Genomic DNA, 6722 nt, shown 5'->3' on the forward strand with positions numbered 1-6722 from the left:
CCTCTACCTTTCTCCCCCGCACCCGTTCCTAAGAGTACCATCTGTACCACCACCTCCTACAGCGGTCGATTCCCTTTAAGCACTTCTCGCCCACCATTCTCCTGCTGTAAGACGTCAACAGTTACTTGACTGCGAGACACTGCTAGGGGTTCACTTTCGACTCTGCTGGCCTGTCACCGGAAGTATTATCGATCTGGCTAATGATGAATTCATTTTTTTGTATTGCAGGTTTTGTTTTCGCATCACGTTAGCCTGTGCAGGCTGCTCTATGGGCGAGGAGGAGGGGACGGCAACACTAACGGGTAACGAGTCTGTGTAATGGGCGAGCTTTGATTACTATGTGTGGGCGAAATGGACAAAACACAAGTAATTCCTGGAATACATGCCCACACGTTTGCATGAACACTTACACACACACACACACACACACACACACACACACACACACACACCAAATCAGTTAATCATGAAAAATGTTGACCTGGCTAGTAATGGATATATTTGCCGTGCTGCAGGCCGTGTTCCGCATCAAATTGATGGATGCGATGGATTTAACGGTAAAAAAATAAAACTGAGAATACTTGTCTGAAGTTGTTGGGGACTGTGGTTGCTTGGGAGGTGTTGTATGTGAGGACACGAGGGACTCAACCAATATGGATGATTGAAGGTATTCTGAAATTGATGGAAGGAGGAGGAAAGGGGAAATTGGATGATGACAAATATAGAGTTTGATAAAGACGAAAAAAAAAAAAAGATGTAAGAGAAGAAAGGGAGAATGGCTAAAAGAAAGTTGTGAAAAACGGAATATCTAGAATAAACAAACTCGAAAAATGCATGCGAAGATAAAGGGGGTGACAGGAAAGAGACAAGCAAAGAACTAGTCACGAAAAAAAAAATAAAATGAAAAAGATACACAGGAAAATATTCGTGTATAAATCTGACGTAAAATAAAGATGGGAAAAATATATGAAAGAACTGCATAATGATGAATGGGTTTTTTAATTAAATTTTTAAGAAGATTTATCAGACCTCCAATTCTAAAGTGAAAAGTGAGAAAGGCAACAAAGGCAATGAAAAGGGGGAAGCGAACAGCAAGGATGTCAGATTAATTGCCAATCTGCACTGGGATCAAAAGACAGCTGTGAGGACGGACACAGGACTGGCTGAGTAAATTATCAAGAAGGGAGTGAGACAGAATGCGTGTTGCCTCCAGACCTATTTGCCCTCTATGAATAAAGAATGATGGACGAGTTAGATGATATACCAAGGACGAAATGTCGACAACAATAGGTATAGGAATCGTAGGGTCCTGCTGGCAGATTCAGAGGATGAACTGTAAGGATTAGCAGAGAAGTTGCAGAAAGAGTGTGAGAGAAGAGGCTTGAAGACCAACTGTAATAAGGGTGAGGTTATGGGATTAGCACTTAGTGAACATTACCGGCAAATGCAGCTTAATAGAACACGTGGGAGAATGATTTTTAAAGACGGAGATCGCGAAGGTGAAATAAAGAAGAAAACTGGAATAGCAAAAACTATATTCAATGGAATGAAAAAAAAAATCTTGATCATTCTGGGTTATACATCGGCAAGGGGACGAGTGTTAAAATGTTTAGTATAGTCGACAGTGTTGTTAGAAGAATATGAGAAAAATGTTAGAAGCAACTGAGATACGGTTTGTAAGAAACATGTAGCGCATTCCAGAGATGGCAAGAGTTACAACTGTGGTCTTATGAGAGCAGAAACAAAGAGACAAGTGACGCGATACATAAAAGGACAACTGAAGCGTTTAGGCCACAAGTTGAGAGCGGGAGAATTAGAAAATGATAGGGAGAATATCAAGAGGAAGTCAAGAGGATAGTGTTTATGGATAGTCTTACAATTAACAAGCGCGAGCAGTTAAGTATGATAAGCATCGTCAGTCTGGCTAAAGATTTTCTGGACTGAGACAAAAGATTACATGACACTTTAGGTTGTGGGCTGCAGTACGTAATTTCTCGCTCAATACTTCAGATACCTTTACTTTGATGGTGCACGGTAATGGCTCTTAGTGCTTCAGGAAATGGAGAGTTGGTAGTGACTGTAAGGGTCCTGCAATCATCCTCACTAAAAAAAAAAAAAAAAAAAAAAAACAGTTTGCGGGATTAATTAGGAAAAAGAATCCTCTGAAAGAATGTTAGATATCTTTATATGAACAATTCAAAACCATGTTTATTTGCGAAAACTTACAGCAATAAAAAGTAACGAGAAATATCAATAACTTCTGTTTGTAGTGCAAGGATAATATTGTGGTTGAACTCGAGAGAGAGAGAGAGAGAGAGAGAGAGAGAGAGAGAGAGAGAGAGAGAGAGAGAGGTGTGTGTGTGTGTACCCTTGAAAGGTTTAAATCATGGTGGCGTGTTTACTGTGACCACCGCGCAGCCCACAAACACTGTCTAGGCTGGGCAGTGAGCGGCACGGTGGTCATGGTCCCAAAATAGCCCCATCGGTATGACAACTCCCACTCTGAAATTATGAAATGCACAAGATTACTTTTGCTTATTTTCCAGCTAGACTAACAGCTACCTGGCAGCTTCATGTCACACTTTTTTTTTTTTTTTTGTGGATCACGTTGATTAACTTGGGTCATGGTGGGATCAACTGCCTTTCTATAATCCGGAAAGGAACTTGCGAAATCTTATGAGATGAACTCCTAATCACTGGCCATGAGGAAGCAACGCTGCACGGTGGAATATATTAAATGATTGCTGAATGTTTCAATTTACTTGTGCAGCTTTAAGTTTACTTGTATGAATCATTAAACACTCGGCAACAGGGAAAGCTTCGTTATGAATAAGAGGACTTTTATACATCTAGTGCTCACACAACGTGTTTCTCTCCTCAAGCAATATGCCATTTACCTTTATTTCAGTTATGCTACATTCAGACATAAGGCAATTACTACTTACTGTTAACATATTTACTTGAATTGCAATGCTTATTAAATCTGACCAAGATTGGTAAGATATCATTGAGTTTGATAACAATGTCAATGTGAGGATCAATAAATATATTAGTTTTGTATTTCAGGGAATTCAATTGGAGACGTGTTTCGTCAACATAAACATAACACTTACAAGTGAGAAGTTCCTGAGTACACTTGCATAGCTTAGTGCAGCAGCATGTTCTAAAATCCGAGAAAGATGTTTATCACCGACTCGGTACAATGAAAACCTTCCAGCTGTCCTGAAAGGCGCAAGGATTTAGTTTCTTGGGTCATTTATATATATATATATATATATATATATATATATATATATATATATATATATATATATATATATATATATATATATATATATATATATATATATATATATATATATATATATATATATATATATACTTTTATTGCTCTTGCCCAGTGGTTCTCTTACATAATACACACACACACACACACACACACACACACACACACACACACACACACACACACACACACACACACACACACACACACACACACACACTCTTCAGTTCATGACGGCACGTGGCAGTATCCTCACCGGTCTTCCATAGTGGTGGGTGTCCCTCGCACAGTGAGGCACGTGCCACTCGCGTACCATGATAATAATGAAGCAAAACTCATATAACGCTTTTCCTCCCTCTCTCAAACATAGATAGTGCCGCCTTTATGGTTCTCCGCTTCATCTCATTTCGTAATTAATCAAAACCGTGCAGTGTCACTACGTACAGCCCTTCTTTCTTCCTTCACGCAGGGGATGTGGCGTGGCTCGTTCCATGCTGGTGTATAATAAATCGTAAATTCAATTACAGGAGCAGAGTCTAAGATTTATGTTCACGGAAAGAAAACGTAGCGTCCTTCGTGCGAGTTTCCTTGTGTTACTTTGCAATTTTTGTTTCCAAATACTGAAATGAGTAGATAAAGAAAATTACGAGCAGCGAATATTAAGACCTTCCTTAATCAAAGATTGATGTAATGCGTGTGACTGTATAGTGACTGAACAACGTGCAGAGTGGCGACACCAGCGCCTAAAACAGGCAGCAAAGTTGGAATATCTGCAGTCGCATCAGTGCAACGCAAAGGTCGCTGAAATGATCATTAACGGAATTTTTCATATAAAATAATCATAATAATGCAACACATTCCGTTAGACGACGCTCAAGTTACATGGTTTTCATCCTGGTTTTCATGCCGCGTTCAAGATACGTCAAACTGATTGAATATTGGATTTACAGCAATATTAATGTCATTTGTAAGTAAAACTATCATAAAGACTCCATTTCCTGTTTTATGAAGAACATTTCCTGTTTTTATGCTGTGCAACAACGAAGTCATATGACGCATAAAGGAGACACCAGACGCCACTCGGTATATCAGAGAAAAATTACGTCAGCAATAATGTGGAGGTGGAATGGAATAGAGTTGTGGTTATAGTTAACACACATCTTGCTCAAGACAAGGACATTATAAATATGTAACAGAAGAACATGAACGGTACTTTTAGCTTCAAGGCAAACCTCATTCAGCGGGCCACAAAGGAAAGCGGGACTACTGAAGTGCTGATGCCCACATGCCGCCCAAGATATTTTTCTTTCCTTGAATCATAAAGGAGACTAACCAAATATTACAGAAACTAAGAAAATAGCTCACTTAACTGAATTGAAACCTTGGAGCTCTATTTACATCCCAAGAGAGAGACTTTATTCTGCCTCGAGATCGCTGAGGTGAAACGCTTAGTCGATACTGTACTCTTCACTGCTTTCTCTAGACGTGAAAAAAAAAGTTTCGTGAACAATGAAAGTTTTCCTTGTCACAAACCTCATATCTTAAGCAATGTAGGTAAATTCAAATGGTGTCTGTGTGTGCAGTACATACATAAACACAAACAGTTTGGCGTTCGAGGAGCTTCAGATCTTATTGATTTATTAATTAAATCAAGTGTTACATAATTTTTTTGCTGTGATGCACGAGTCAAGCAATCAATCAATTTACATTTTCTGAAATCTTCCATGTCAGGTGTTAGGCAAGAGGCGTCTTTCACGTAAAGAATCGTGAGTCAACCAAAACATATGAAACGGAAAAGAGTAAAAATAACGAAAATAATCGCATGAAAAGAGATGGGCAAACCAGGCAGCCACACCTCCGGTGCTGGTGACGAGAACAGGTCTGGAAACAGAGTGAAAGTAATGGGTTAACTTCCATGAGGGCCGTCTCGTTACGCTCACGTTATACAAGTAACTTAATGAAGGAGTGGAATGCAAGCCTCGCGCCACTCAGCTGTCGCTCTGAATGAAAGGAGAAATCTCGCACTCATCACAAGACATAAAACACATATATAAATAAATGGCCAACCTACGTAAACAAATCAATGGATGATAAAATGAACATAGTACAAAATGCACACTGTGTACATGAGCGTAATGCATCTCGGATATTATAAAGTTCGTCCCCGTCCAGGGCTGCCTGCCTTATTGTGTTACTTTCATTATGCAGATCATCCGACGACTTTCACATTTTTCAAAAAGAAGCAAAGTATGCACGTAACTAAGTTTGGACATTTTTCTTTCCTTAATTTTGTTGGATGCAGGAGTGCAAACAAAAGACAACATTTTTACAGCAAGTCCTTGTCCACCTTCCTTCACCTCTCATCTACGCACTCATGGATGTATTGCATGGGTCTGGCGGTTCTGTAGCTGATCGATACACGCGCCAACTGTTCCGCACTAATCTTTGAAATACATTGATTTAAGAACATTCATGTGAGAAGAAATTTTGAACCAAATGCCACCATGCCACAGACAGAAGAACATTAATGCTTCCTAGTGAAGAAATAAGCCGGGATCATAGCCAACAATAAGAACGGGGTCACACCAGAGCGACATAATGAAACACATCGGCCACGTCTCCTTCAACACCTCTTGATTCCTGCCATTGCGTCATTGCTGCTTTCATCCTGTTTCACACGCTTTGTTCTTGTGGAAACTTGTTCTAGATCAAGGACAACGGTAATGAGTTTTTTTTTTCCCACAAGGAAGGTAAAATGAATATAAATGATCTAAATAAACAATAAATTCAAGTTTGTGAATCACTTGTCATACTACAGACGATGATGGCTTCTCATATGGTGTCTGATGAAAATGAACATCAAATATCACCTTTAGCTTTCATGTGTCCACAACAACGAGTCACAACAGACGTTGATGCGTAACGGTTGTCATATTGGTACTCTGCTTAGTTGGGTAGTCTGTTCAATGAATGTCCTTTCGTTTATTTCAGTTGCAATACAAAAATAGTACTGTAGTGTATTTATCGTGGCATATCAAAGCGTCCTTCACATACTTTACTCCCTATTCCCTCTGTAATTTTTCCCTTCCGTTTGTAATTTATTCATTACCTCTGTAATTTATCGCTCAATGCTTTGAGTACCTTCATTTCACACCACTTGCTTGCAGCATAGAAATCATCAAAGCTCAAAATTTGTTCAAGTGATTCATTTTGTGATTTGCCGTATATCTAATTTGGCGTATATTTTGTAGTGTATTTAATTTATTTTGTTTTCGAATAATGAAAAAAAGTGACAAGTTACAAATAATACAAATTGAATAAACAAACATACAAGAAAAGCTCGAAAACCTACACGCAATGCAGCTGTTGTTCTCGTTACATCAAAGGATGAAATTCCGAAAATCACCATGGAAATTGAGGACGGATGTAAAACTGC

General features: G+C 39.0%; 1 long non-coding RNA gene across 2 annotated transcripts in view; it reads right to left on the reverse strand.

Annotated features, from left to right (window-relative positions):
- Positions 1-2196: 2196 nt before the first annotated feature.
- Positions 2197-6722, reverse strand: part of LOC135108451 (uncharacterized) — a 26683-nt gene continuing 22157 nt past the window's right edge. For both annotated transcript variants that reach the window (XR_010272274.1, XR_010272275.1), the window contains 2 exons: positions 3114-3222; positions 2197-2502 (listed from right to left, as the gene is read on the reverse strand). This is a non-coding gene — a long non-coding RNA (uncharacterized LOC135108451). The remainder of the gene's footprint in view (positions 2503-3113; positions 3223-6722) is intronic.

This window comes from Scylla paramamosain, chromosome 17 (assembly GCF_035594125.1).
Source record: "Scylla paramamosain isolate STU-SP2022 chromosome 17, ASM3559412v1, whole genome shotgun sequence".
NCBI classification, from domain to species: domain Eukaryota; kingdom Metazoa; phylum Arthropoda; class Malacostraca; order Decapoda; family Portunidae; genus Scylla; species Scylla paramamosain.